We start from the raw sequence: 13,988 nt of genomic DNA, 5'->3' as shown, positions 1-13,988 counted from the left end.
TTCAGATTTTTAAAGACAAAATTCAGGGATTAGTCATGACTTTCAAGCACCTCTTTAGGCTTTGTCGCATTTCTTCTTCTATCTGTAGATAAGGAAGTTACCTGATCAGGGATGTGGCAGGCATTTCTAATAAACTGCCCTCCTCCTTTCCTCAGAACTTTGATGTGGCTTCAGAATCTTTCTAACAATTGATGCCAGGAAAATACTACTATGGGATCAGAGTTGGCAATTGAGATAAAAAAGGTTTCTAATCTCCGCCACAACTGGATCCTTTCCCTTCCCCTATATCGCAGCTCTGACATCTTAAAGTATTTAATAATTTGTATGTACCACAATTCTTCCTGACATTCCACACCACATTCAACAAATTTCTAATTTTGTGTTCTCACTGACATGAAGATCATTAGCACGTAAGATAATTTTTCATATGTATGCACCAACTTGTCAAAGATCATGATAGTAGTACAAACTGGTCTGAGACAAATTTTTCTTTCTCCTCATTGTAGATGCTGTATGTTCACTGTGGTGGCTTTCATCTTTTCCTTGGAAATCATGCAAAACCACAGCTTTGTAACTGAGTTTGTACTCTTGGGGCTCTCACAGAGTCCAAATGTGCAGAAAACAATATTTGTTGTATTCTTGTTCATTTACATTGCAACTGTTGGGGGCAACTTGCTAACTGTGGTGACCATCAGTAGCAGCCCAGCACTCCGGGGCTCCCCCATGTACTTCTTCCTGGCTTTTCTGTCCTTCGTGGATGCGTGCTTCTCCTCTGTCATTGCCCCAAGGATGATTGTGGACGCTCCTTTGGAGGAAAACCATTTCCTTTGAAGTCTGCATGACCCAGCTCTTTGCTGAACACTTCTTTGCTTGAATGGAGGTGATTGTCCTCAGTACCGTGGACTGTGACTGCTATGTGGCCATCTGCAAGCCCTTGCACTATTCTTCTATGATGAACCGCAGACTCTGTCCTTCTGATGGCAGTAGCCTGGACAAGGGGCTTCCTGCATTCCATGATACAGATTCTCTTCACTTTCCAGCTGCCCTTCTGTGGCCCCAATGTCATCGATCACTTCATGTGTGACTTATACCCACTGCTGGAGCTTGCCTGCACTGACACACACATCTTTGGGCTTTTGGTAGTCACCAACAGTGGGTTTATCTGCATCCTGTAAGAGTTGGACTGTGAAGAAAGCTGATCGCCGAAGAATTGATGCTTTTGAACTGTGGTGCTGGAGAAGACTCTTGAGAGTCCCTTGGACTGCAAGGAGATCCAACCAGTCCATTCTAAAGGAGCTCAATCCTGGGTGTTCTTTGGAAGGACTGATGCTAAAGCTGAAACTCCAATACTTTGGCCACCTCATGCGAAGAGTTGACTCACTGGAAAAGACTCTGTGCTGGGAGGGATTGGGGGTGGGAGGAGATGGGGACGACAGAGAATGAGATGGCTGGATGGCATCACCGACTTGATGGACATGAGTTTGAGTGAACTCCAGGAGTTGGTGATGGACAGGGAGGCCTGGCGTGCTGTGATTAAAGGGGTCCCAAAAAGTCGGACACGACTGAGCGACTGAACTGAACTGAACTGAATCTTTTCCTTGTTGCTTGTTTCCTATGCGGTCATCCTGCTGTCTCTGAGAACCCATAGCTCTGAAGGGCAGTAGAAAGCCCTCTCCAACTGCGGATCTCACATTGCTGTTGTGGTTTTATTCTTCATCCCATGCATATTTGTGTATTCACAACCTCCATCTGCTCTCTTCTTTGACAAAATGGTAGCCATATTTTACACCATCCTAATTACATTGCTCAATCCTTTGATTTACATGTTCAGAAATAAGGAAGTGAAAAGTTCCATGAGGAAAGTGTGGGCCAGAATAATGGTGGTTTCTAATGAAAAATAAAATATTAAACTTTAAGAAAATTTTAAAGTAAAAGTGTAAAGTTTGTCAAACTCTTTTAGGGAAAAACTTTGTGTCAAACTTATTTGATAGGTAGTAAGTCATCCAATGCTTCCCTGGTAGCTTAGCTGGTAAAGAATCCACCTGCAAGACTGGAGAACCAGGTTCAATTCATGAGTCAGGAAGACCCACTGGAAAAGGGATAGGCTACCCACTCGAGTATTCTCGGGCTTCTCTGGTGGCTCAGCTGGTAAACAATATGCCAAGAATGTGGGAGACAGGTCATCCAATAAAAGACCATTAACATGGGGGCTGGGAAATAATGCTTTCTCTCAGATCACTTATGAACTCTAATATGGCAACTCTGTTTCCTCATATGTAAATTTAAAAATAATTCAATTTTATGCATATTGGAATCTATTTTTTTTTTTTAAGAGAGCCATTACTGACCAGTTCACTTGCTACTCATTTGATGGTTTATAAAATTCTTGTGGAGGGAAGAAAGAGAATATCTTACAGATTATAAACAGGAGCTTACTTAAGCTATCCGAGTTGAAAAGAAGCTTATATTTAGGATGCTGATGTTAGTGACTGATGAAAATCAGGACACAGGAATAGAAGAGACCAGAACAATCACAAAACTTCCACTGTAGGGGTTCCTGTAGCACAGGTTTATAAATAGCAAATTCCATCCTGGATTTCAAGGTTCCCTTCCCTATCTACTCTTTTACTCTTAGAGAACTCATAAATTTCTTATATATCATATAAATTACTTATTATTTTTTTATGTAATCAATATTATTGTTATTTTGTCGGCTTTTTATCATAGACTATAAGCTGTGATGCAGCAAAGTTTTTTTTTTTTTTAATTTTGTTCATTGATGAACAGCATCTAGAAAAGCCTAATGTAGAAGCTCTGTTGAATAAAAGAGATATATTTCCATATTCAAATTTAAACCAATCTATAACATTAACACACTAACGTGAGTTTTGGCAAAGGAATGTGATTAATTATTGCTGATATCAGCCCTTAGGTATTAATGATAGGGCTTCCCTGGTGGCTTAGACAGTAAAGTGCGGAAGACCCAGGTTCGATCCCTGGATTGGGAAGATCCCCTGGAGAAGGAAATGGCAACCCACTCCAGTGCTTTTACCTGGGAAATTCCATGGATGGACGAGCCTAGTAGGCTACAGTCCATGGGGTCGCAAAGAATTGGACACTACTGAACAGCTTCACTTTAAATTTTCACTTTTAATTGCTGATAACTGTAATTCATGCTTTGATACAATACAAAGAGAATATTTAAAATAAATTCTACCTTCTAGTTAATTCTCACATCTAAGTCTAGATATAGTATCTGCCTGCTGCTCAGTCACTCAGTTTTGTCGGACTCTGTGCGACCCCATGGACTGTACCCACCAGGCTCCTCTGTCCATGAGATTCTCCAGTCAAGAGTATGGGAGTGGGTTGCCATGCCCTCCTCCAGGGGATCTTTCCCACCCAGGGATCGAACCCATGTCTCCTGAGGCTCCAGCATTGCAGGTGAATTCTTTACCACTGGGCCAACGGGGAAGCCCCAGATATAGTATATATACATTCAAATAATAAATTTATACAGTCACTATGAAAAATAGTATTCCTTAAAAGACTAGGAATAAAGATACCATATAGCCCAGCGATCCCACTACTGGGCATATATTATGGGAAAACCATAATTGAAAAAGACACATGTACCCCAATGTTCATAGCAGCACTATTCGCAATAGTTAGGATATGGAAGCAATCTATATATCCATTGACAGATGAAAGAATAAAGAAGTCATGGTACAAATATACAATGGAATATTATTAGTTATATAAAAGAATGAATTTGAGTCAGTTCTAGTGAAGTGGATAAAGCTAGAGCCTGTTATAGAGAGTGAAGTAAGTCAGAAAGAGAAAAAAAATATTGTATATTAACTCATATATACAGAATTTGGAAAATTGTATTGAACCTCTTGCAGGAAAGGAAAGGAGATGCAGATACAAAGAATGAACTGGTGGACACAATTGGGGAAGCAGAGAGTGGGATGAATACATAAATAACATTGACATACATACAATAACGTGTGTAAGATAGCTAGCTGGTGAGAAGTTACTATAAAACACGGGGAGCCCAATCTGGCAATCTGTGATGACTTTGAAGGGTGGAATGAGGGAGGGAGGAGAGGGAGGCTCAAGACGAAGGTGATATATGTATAATAATGACTGAATTGCATTCTTGGACAGCAGAAACCAACACAGTATTGTAATTTTTCTGTAATTAAAGACTAAGTAAAGGAAAAAAATAATAAAAGCATTGCTCTCTATTCTTTTTCTCATTCTTTATTCTTCATTCCTTTTTCCATTTCTCACTCAATTAAATCTGACTTTTATTCTTTAAGCATTTCTGATCCAAATAAAATCACTTAGAGCCTTAAATTTGAATTATATTAATGAGTTTAATCTGTCCAGAGTTTCCAAATTATTCACTGGAAAGTTTACCTTAATGAAATATGAATTTAAATGAACAGAGTTTAAATTAAGACCCTGATTTGTGTTAAGAGTACGCGTGGGACAGAGAAGAACAAAAATGTATTTAGTGTAGTACAAAACTCAGTTATCATGAACTCCCACAATAAAATGGCCATAGTCAACCGAATTCAGTAAGCCCTGGCCTTGATGTAACAGACGAGGATTTCAGTTGGGTAGTCTGATCACTCAGTCTACAATAGAATTCAATTCACTCACGGTCAGAACACTCAGAGATTGGAGGGAACTTTCAGAGATCGCTGACTCAACTTCTTGCATTTTGACAAGACCCTGACTCATTTGGAAAGACCCTGCTGCTGAGAAAGATTGAGGGCAGGAGGAGAAGGGGACGACAGAGGATGAAATGGCTGGATGGCATCACTGACTCGATGGACATCGGTTTGGGTGAACTCCAGGAGTTGGTGATGGACAGGGAGGCCTGGAGTGCTGCAGTCCACGGGGTCTCAAAGAGTCAGACACGACTGAGTGACTGAACTGAACTGAACTTGCCTTTGGCTCATTCAGTACTCTCCTTTGAAACTGCCCTTATAAAAACTTCCCACCAGAACTGGAAAGCTTAACCATTCTCTCAAAGGTCGTGAATTAATTTAGGACTCTGTGATCAGGCAGTTCAACGAATGGACTCAATCATTAGCTATTTATTTATTATTTTTTAGGCCGAGAAAACTTATGACATTGCTATACATATTGTGTTAAAATTAAAGCAATTTAGATTCATCCTTGAGAGATTTGTATTTTAGTCTCAGTTGTGTTACCAGCTAGCTGTGTGAACTTGGTGATTTATTTCACTTCTTTGGCCCAGAATTGTTTTGTTTAGGGTAGATTAACGGAAAAAAAAAAAAAAAATATATATATATATATATATATATATATTTCTTTTGCATATTCTCTGAGTCAGAGATTTTTTTCTTTTCATGCTATATATTTTGGTATTTAGAGAAACTTTTTAGAAGTAGGTGTTCATATTCCCATTTAATTAACGGGCAGTCTAAGGGTCAAAGACTTTAAAGTGAAAGTGAAAGTGTTAGTCACTCAGTCGTGTCTGACTTTTTGCAACCACATGGATTGTAGACCGTCAGACTCCTCTGTCCCTGGGATTCTCCAGGCAAGAATACTGGTGTGCGTAATCATTCCCTCCTCCAGGGGATCTTCCTGACCCAGGGATGGAACCTGGATGTCCAGTGTTGCAGGCAGGTTCTTTACCATCTGAGTCACCAGGGAAACCCAAAGACTTTAAGGAACACATCAAAAAACTTCCTCGGGATTCTTCCAGTCCATTTTTTAATTAAAACAAATTAAAAAAAAAAAAAGAAAAGACCATGTGTTGGAATGTGATTTTTCCCTACAACATTTATCTGAGCTGTTTGGACTTGCTGGTTGCCACGAGACCCTTTAGCAAAAGTGCAAAGCATGGTGCAATCTATTCATGGCATTCTCTCACCTCAGCTGCTGTCTGCTGTCACCTATACATACCCTGGGCCTCTCACTTCATACTTATTGAAGATATCTAGCAGGCAGACAGACCTTACAGGTAATTGTCGTAATATGGTCTCCCAGGTAGGAAAGTAACTTCTTGATATAATCTATATGGTTTTTCCCGTGGTCATGTATGGATGTGAGAGTTGGACTGTGAAGAAAGCTGATCGCCAAAGAATTGATGCTTTTGAACTGTGGTGCTGGAGAAGACTCTTGAGAGTCCCTTGGACTGCAAGGAGATCCAACCAGTCCATTCTAAAGGAGATCTATCCTGGGTGTTCATTGGAAGGACTGATGCTAATGCTGAAACTCCAATACTTGGGCCACCTCATGTGATGAGTTGACTCACTGGAAAAGAGTCTGATGCTAGGAGGGATTGGTGGTGGGAGGAGACGTGGACGATAGAGAATGAGATGGCTGGATGGCATCACCGACTCTATGGACATGAGTTTGAGTGAACTCCGGGAGTTGGTGATGGACAGGGAGGCCTGGCGTGCTGTGATTCATGGGGTCGCAAAGAGTCGGACACGACTGAATGACTGAACTGAACTGAACTGATCCTGTCTTTAATATCTTGTGCTGTGCTGTGCTTAGTCGTTCAGTCATGTCCGACTTTGCAACACCATGGACTGTAGCCCTCCAAGCTCCTCTGTTTATAGGATTCTTTAGGCAAGAATACTGGAGTGAGTTACCATGCCCCTCCTCCACGGGATCTTCCCAACCCAGGGATCGAACCCAGATCTCTCACGTTACAGGCAGATTCTTGACTGTATGAGACACCAGGGAAGCCCAAGAAAACTTATGAGTGGTTGGCCTAGCCCATCTCCAGGGGTTCTTCCCAACTCAGGAATTGCTCTAGGGTCTCCTGCATTGCAGGAGGATTCTTTACCAGCTGAGCTACCGGTGAAGACCCTTTCATACCTCACAACCCTTCAAAAGCAAAGATCTAACTCTGTTTCTTTTAAGAGGAAGAGCATCTATCTTGATAAAGAAAATACATGAGACAAGTATTCAAGTTTCTTTCTCTTTTATTTCTTTCCTGTCTTCCTCTATAAATTGATTAAAAAACATGAATAAGATTAGAAATGGAAAGTTTGAACATCAATAATGTTAGATGAAATAAATATTGATTATTGTTGCTGTTCAGTCCCTAAGTCTGACTCTTTTTGACCTTTCTGACTCTGCCAGGCTCCTCTGTCCATGGGATTCCTGGGCAAGAATACTGGAGTGAGTTTCCATTTCCTTCTCCAGAAGATCTCCGGAGGCAGAGATTGAACTCACATCTCCAGCATTGGCAGACAGATTCTTTACCACTGAGCCATTTTCATCACCCCAAGTATTGATTATTAGTAATTGCCTGTTATAAAGGGAACATAGGAAATTTAAGAGACTGAGAAATTTTCTTAAATTCACTTAAAAGCTACATGGAAAGGCCAGGACTCAAGTTTGCAGTGCATATTTCATCTCTGAGTCTTTCACGGGTTTCAAACGTCCTCATGATTCTAGAAGAGATGGACTTAAAGAAACCTTATGGAAAAGGAAAGACAATTTCCTCACATCAAATCACATACACTGAAATGTAACTAATTGGCCCCCAGGTTTGCTTTTGCTCTTGGACTGTCTGAGCTAGGTAGCTCAATGCATATCCTTTGGGACTGGTTTGGGAGAAATACTTTCCTGGAAGCTCCTGAGGCTGAAGGCCTGTGCTAGGCATTTGCAGAATTTTGTGGGAATTACTCTAAATATCCGATGGAGTAAAAAGAAAGCACTTAAACTCATGATTTTCCAAAAGATATATTATGGGAAGAAAGCTGACTTCAGAGCCATTTCTCATTCAGAATGCAGAGGTAATTTCCTTCACAAAGTCTCCAAGAACCAGATTAAGAAATTGGCCCCATTTTTCACAAAACTTCTCTCTGCTTCAATAAGAGACCTTGTTCTGTCTAAACTAGTGCTTCTGAAGAGGAGTTTGTGAATTATCGCCACATGCAGAGTTCCCTTTCTCCATAAACTCTTTACATCCCATGACCTCTTGCGATAGATCCCAAGATAAATCTTAATGAAATATAGTTTGTGTGTTTTATTCAGGTTTCATATAATTTAACTTCTAAGTAAATTAAAGTTGAAGATGTGCAAAGCATATTTTAGTGGAAGTCACCTGTTTGCTCATAAGAGGTAAGGTTTTTCATTGTCTCTGAAATATTTTCTTCTAATTGCCTCCTAAAGACTTAGTTCTTAGAATCTTTAGTCAGTGTGTCTTCTAACGAATGATGGAGGTCCTGGGGAGCGTTCACATCAATGAAGGGTTATGTAGATCCAGGGTTCCTAGGCTTTCCTTGGAGTTGGAACATAGCTGTACTACCTCTTAAATGCATCTCTGCTCATAGAGGGTACAATGAACTGGATTGAGGCCAACTTGGTAGAAATTTCTGTCTTAGGGATCTTCTTGTTGAAAGTGTAGGTCATTGTTGATGTTTCTAGGACAGAATATAAAATAAAACTGTGCTTTCTACACAGTTGAATTTTCAAGCCCCCTGTGAACCCTTTGCTCATAATCAGACTCCCTTTTTGGTTTAGAGGAAAGTGACTGTGTGGTCAGCCAGGAAGAAAGAAGCTGAACTGTGATGAAATTTTGGCTCAAACTGCCCTCTCTAATATTTTTGCTCACCTTCCCACCCTATCTTTCTGTATCGTATCCCTGACTCTTCTTTCCCCGGTTTCTGCTCACTCACTCTCCTCTCTCCTGCTCTAACTTCATTAGTCTGCTTCTTTCCTCCGGTTCTCTATAATCCATTTAGGTTCATTTAGTTTTCTGCTTTGATATTAGCCTCAATATGCAGTTTAATTAACTTGATTTTGGAATCAGGATAGAAATTTAAGGCATCAATTTGACATCCTTCTCTGATGGCTTAGAATTTCTTTTCTAAGATGCAATCTATGTAATGGTTTGGATTTGATATTTTATATGAAATGTGGGTGAGTGCTAGGCTATCTTAGGTACATCCTTGTCTAGTTATACCCTAATTGCCTTCGTTAAAATACTCTGTATTAAAGGTCAAACTTTGTAACTAGAAAAGGACAAACAAATGGCCACAGTTGCCTTGCAAAAAATTATGGAAGTCAGATGAAATAATACAAGGGAAAGCTTATTTGAATGATTAGATAATAAAAATAATATGTAATCCAGTATTGCTTTATTTAATCACATGTGTGTGGGAACCCACATAGTAATATAGGAGCAGAGAAGATATAGACACATGTCTATTTACCTGGAGAAAAAAATTAGAGACTTTTGGCCCCAAATATAATTGAATTGGTTAAAATTTCAACAGGTGAAAGTAAAAATCTAAGGGTGAAGGAAGCAAAAATAGTTTCTTCTACCGCTAGTACTACTAGTATCATTCAGTTACTTCAATTTGGGAGATACCATCTTTATTCTTTCTTAGAGTGTTTCTGTGCTTTTTCATGTCAGTGTTGAGTGACCTATTGATTTATTTTAATATGAGTTTTCAGATACTTTTCCTCTATCTGATTAATCACCAAACCTTCATGGCATCAGAGACACCAAGTCAGATATGTACTAAGAGCCTATTCATTGTCCAGAGTCAACAGATAGAGAGTGGAGAAGTGTCCTTAGCCTCTTCACAACCAAGCTGGTGAAGTGGTGGGATGATCCAGGGATGTTTGGAAATAGACTGGATTCTGTCATAAAGCTCTGAGAGGGTATTGATCTGACCTAATGCATACATTAAGTCTTTATGTCCCCAAATATTTCCTTTCCTTACTGAAAATGAAACAAAATAAAATTACATGAACTGGCTTTCACAGTAGTCTATTATCTGCCCACAGATTTTCTTTTACAGCTTTCTGATTCTTCATGGAGAGAAGACATATTTTCCTAAAGCAATGCATGCTGTTCTTCTAATGATATTTAATCATTCTCTCCAAACTGCTTCTCTCCTCACAGCAAAGGGCCCCCTGCGATTTGTCTTCATGTCCTATTGGAAACCTAATGAACTGAAATTGAATAATCATTAACTTATTCTCCTTTCAAATACTCATCAGAGATTATAGGAACTGTCATTTGGAGGGAGTGAAAGTTGCTGAGGTGTGTTCAGCTCTTTGAGACCCCATGTACTATACAGTCCATGGAACTCTCCAGGCCAGAATACTGGAGTAGGTAGCCTTTCCCTTCTCCAGGGAATCTTCCCAACCCAGGGATCGAACCAAGGTCTCCCGCTTTTCGGGCAAAGTCTTCACCAGCTGAGCCACAAGGGAAGCCCAGGAATACTGGAGTGGGTAGCCTATCCCTTCTCCAGTGGATCTTCTCACCCAGGGTCTCCTGCATTGCAGGTGGATTATTATCAACTAAGCAATCAGGGAAGCCATTTTGAGATTATAGTTACTATAAAATTTCTAAATCTTTCTAATATTATTTTAGCTAGACTACAAGGAAGCCTCAAGTTTTATTTAGATGTGTAAATTTATTAGAGGTAAGTGGACAGTTTGACTTATTGATATGAAAATATTTATTCTATTCAAGGAAACACAGTATAAGCTTACTGAATACTTGGGTTTCAGAGATTCTTGTTGAAAACCTCAGCTTAACATATCGAAAGCCATAGCTCCATTTCTTTCTCATATTTGAACAGTCCAATCAATTTATTCTCCAGGGATCTTTCTACTTTTGGCATTAAAATTCATTTGTATTGTCACATAGAATTGTGTGTAATTTTATGTAATTAATGATCTTAGGTAGATCAATGTTACTTCTCCAACTTGGTTGTGAAGAGGTAGAGGGCATCTTTCCATTCCCTATCAGCTGACTCTAGATATGAGTAGCTTCTTAGTACATGATTAATGACTGAGTTGGTGCTGTTATTGATGCATTGAAGGACTGACAATTAATCAGAAAGAGGAAAAATGTCTCAAAACTCATATTAAAGCAAATTAAAAGGTCATTTGCCATTAAAGTGAAAAAGCACAGAAATAATATAAGAAAGAATAAAGGTGAAATTTCTCAAATTAAAGTAACAGAATAAAATGGAAAGGAGAGTAAATTTGATAGATTTTAGTGTATAAAATTGAAAAAAGCTCATAACTTAAAGGTATTAAAATTTTATTGACAAAAGATTTACATAATTCAAAATGGATAAAATATAAGTAAATATATATACAATATTATGCACTCTTGCTAATCAATATACATATAATTTTAGTTCAGATAATCAGGTAAATATGAGTGCCCTATGTTAGATTTTTATTAGAAATTCTAATTTGTTATAAATATAGAAATAATGGAAAAATACAATTCGTGCATAAGAAGAAATATTTAACTATATAAATACACACAAATGATCCTGAACACACTCACAGAATATTTAAGAAACTAACATTTTCATCCAGTGAGTTAAATTGGTTAATCATGAATTTTTAAGGGTACTTTTCACAGTCTGTAATCTACCATAAACTTTGGAGATTTTATTACGCAAATATATTCATTCTATTTTTTCTAGAGTATATTGAAATAACCAAATTGGAAGATTATTTAATAGTTTTTAATAATTATGAAATATACATATTTATGTTAGTAATCCCTGGGACATATTTTGATGAAATTATTAAAATAACCAAAAGTTGTATAAGAAGAGTTTATTCAAAATTTTAATTAGGATGAAAATTTGTAAACAACTTAAGTCAAGATAAATGATAAAATTTATATTATGAGATTTTGATACATTAATTTATAGTTGCTAAATTAATAATTACAGTATGGATATTCTTTTTAAAAATGTGAAGGCTTTTAGTAGTCAAAAATGAAAATCAGAAAGTATAAAGATATTATAAGATGATTGAAATTTTATATATATGTATGCTTATAAAATAATAAAATAGAACAATGGGAGATATTTATATATTCAAATCCTGAAATGCATTTAAAAATTATGTCTTAGATAAAAATTGGAAGAGTACAAACCTCTGGAAAATAGTAGTAGGAGAATCAGATATAGGACAGGGCATTATATCAGTTTTAGAAATATAAGAAATGACACTTCAGATTGGATCCATAGGGGGTGAAGATTAATTTGATACATTTCTTAATAGCATGGGTAATGGATTATTTCAAACATATAGTAATTCTTTCTCAAAATGTTAGCTTCAATGATTTACTGAAATATCTCATGTGCCCTAATTGGCAATAAAAGTAATAGTATAATTGCAACTAGCCTAAAAATTGGAAAAACAATTTTTCCTTAAAGCTTAATCCAAACATGATTTTGAAGAGATCAGAAATAATGGGGGCGCACCCTGGTTTCCAAATCAACAAATGTGTTTTTTCAAGATAGAACTCCCAAAAGTATTATTATAAAATTATATAGAATTTAAAATTTTATTCATTAATGAATTTTATAAAATTCATTAATTGTTATGTATACACATTATATGAGCAGATATATTGTATACACATATATCTATTGGAACCTCTAATTGTCACTTGAATAAAAGGCATCAAGACATGAAAGTGATCTGATCAATATCATACAACAAAGTCATTAACTCTCAGACTTTGACAAAGAGCACGGTCATTGAGGGTTCCCTTGCACAAATCTTATTCCCTATAGAAAGAACTGGATAAAGCATGAAAACCAGCATAAAAAAGCATTATTTCATAATTTATTGTAATGCATGAAAACTTTGAGAAATGGTGAGTTATGTGTTTTGGTGGAAATATAACTCTAAAAGTTATAATTTCAAGTCCAGATACATTTCTATTGCCAAGTCACCATTTCCCCCACTTCCTTTGCAGATGAACCGCTTCTCAGCTGTGCCTGTTTTACAGTCACCATAACCACGGAGGTGAACAACAGTGTGAATGAGTTCATTCTGCTTGGGTTTGCACAGAATCTACTAAAGGACAAAGTAGTATTTGTGATCTCCTTGCTTCTATACCTTACAACTCTGTTGGCAAACTTCCTAATTGTGATGACCATAAGAAATAGCCAGACACTTGGAAACCCGATGTACTTCTTCCTTTTCTACTTATCCTTTGCTGATGCCTGTTTTTCAACAACCACTGCCCCTAGGTTGATTGCAGATTCTGTATCTGAGAAGAAAGTCATCTCCTACAATGAGTGCATGACCCAGATCTTTGCAGTTCACTTCTTTGGGTGCATGGGGATCTTGGTGCTCATCCTCATGTCCTTTGATCGCTATGTGGCCATTTGCAAGCCCCTGAGGTACACTGCCGTCATGAGCCAGCGTGTCTGTGGCGCACCGGTGAAACTGGCCTGGGTGGGGGCCTGTATCCATTCTTCAGCACAGATTCTCTTGGCTTTGAAATTACCCTTCTGTGGCCCCAATGTTATCGATCACTATTTCTGTGATAAACACAACCATTGTTGAAACTTGCCTGCATTGATACTTATGTCATCAACCTACTCATAGTGTTTACCAGTGGGGCCATATGCATGGGGAGTTTCATACTGCTGCTAATCTCCTATGTTTTCATCTTACGTTCTCTGAGTAATCATAGGGCAGAAGGAAGAAAGAAAGCCCTATCTACTTGCACCTCTCACATTACCGTTATTGTCTTATTGTTTGTACCGGGTATATACACATACACTTGCCCTGTAAATGCATTTCCAGTAGACAAGATGGTGACTGTGTTTTACACTATTGGGACACCTTTGCTCAACCCCCTGATTTACATGCTGAGGAATGCATAAGTCAAAGTGGCCATGAGAAGTCTATGGTGCAACAAACTCTGACTCGAGATGGCAAAGTGCAGAAGATGCCAATTGCTAATTCTGCCACAGTATAAATAAAACTGGATTGATAGGAAAGGCAAAATGTTCTCATCCTGGTGTGGACAACATAGTTCTCTTCCACTGTGACCTGTGCAAGAAGAAGCAGAATCTATAGAGCACAGATCTGTATTATTTTTACCAATGTCTCATGGAGAGACCGAACATGAAGTGCAATCACAATTGTGGGAGCACAAGACCATTCCTCACTTTTGTCATCTGCTTTGATACTCTTTT

The 13,988-nt window shown here is 38.1% G+C and overlaps 2 pseudogenes; both read left to right on the top strand.

The window, feature by feature from the left end:
* Positions 1 to 453: 453 nt before the first annotated feature.
* LOC129557416 (olfactory receptor 4C15-like) lies at positions 454 to 1,901 on the top strand (annotated as a pseudogene).
* A 3,979-nt stretch (positions 1,902 to 5,880) lies between these two features.
* Positions 5,881 to 13,715, top strand: LOC129557415 (olfactory receptor 4C11-like; annotated as a pseudogene).
* The last annotated feature ends 273 nt before the right edge of the window (positions 13,716 to 13,988 follow it).

Source organism: Moschus berezovskii, chromosome 7 (genome assembly GCF_049115385.1).
Source record: "Moschus berezovskii isolate FMDL1 chromosome 7, NW_MosBer_1.0, whole genome shotgun sequence".
NCBI lineage: Eukaryota > Metazoa > Chordata > Mammalia > Artiodactyla > Moschidae > Moschus > Moschus berezovskii.
This window is presented reverse-complemented; position numbering and strand designations above follow the sequence as displayed.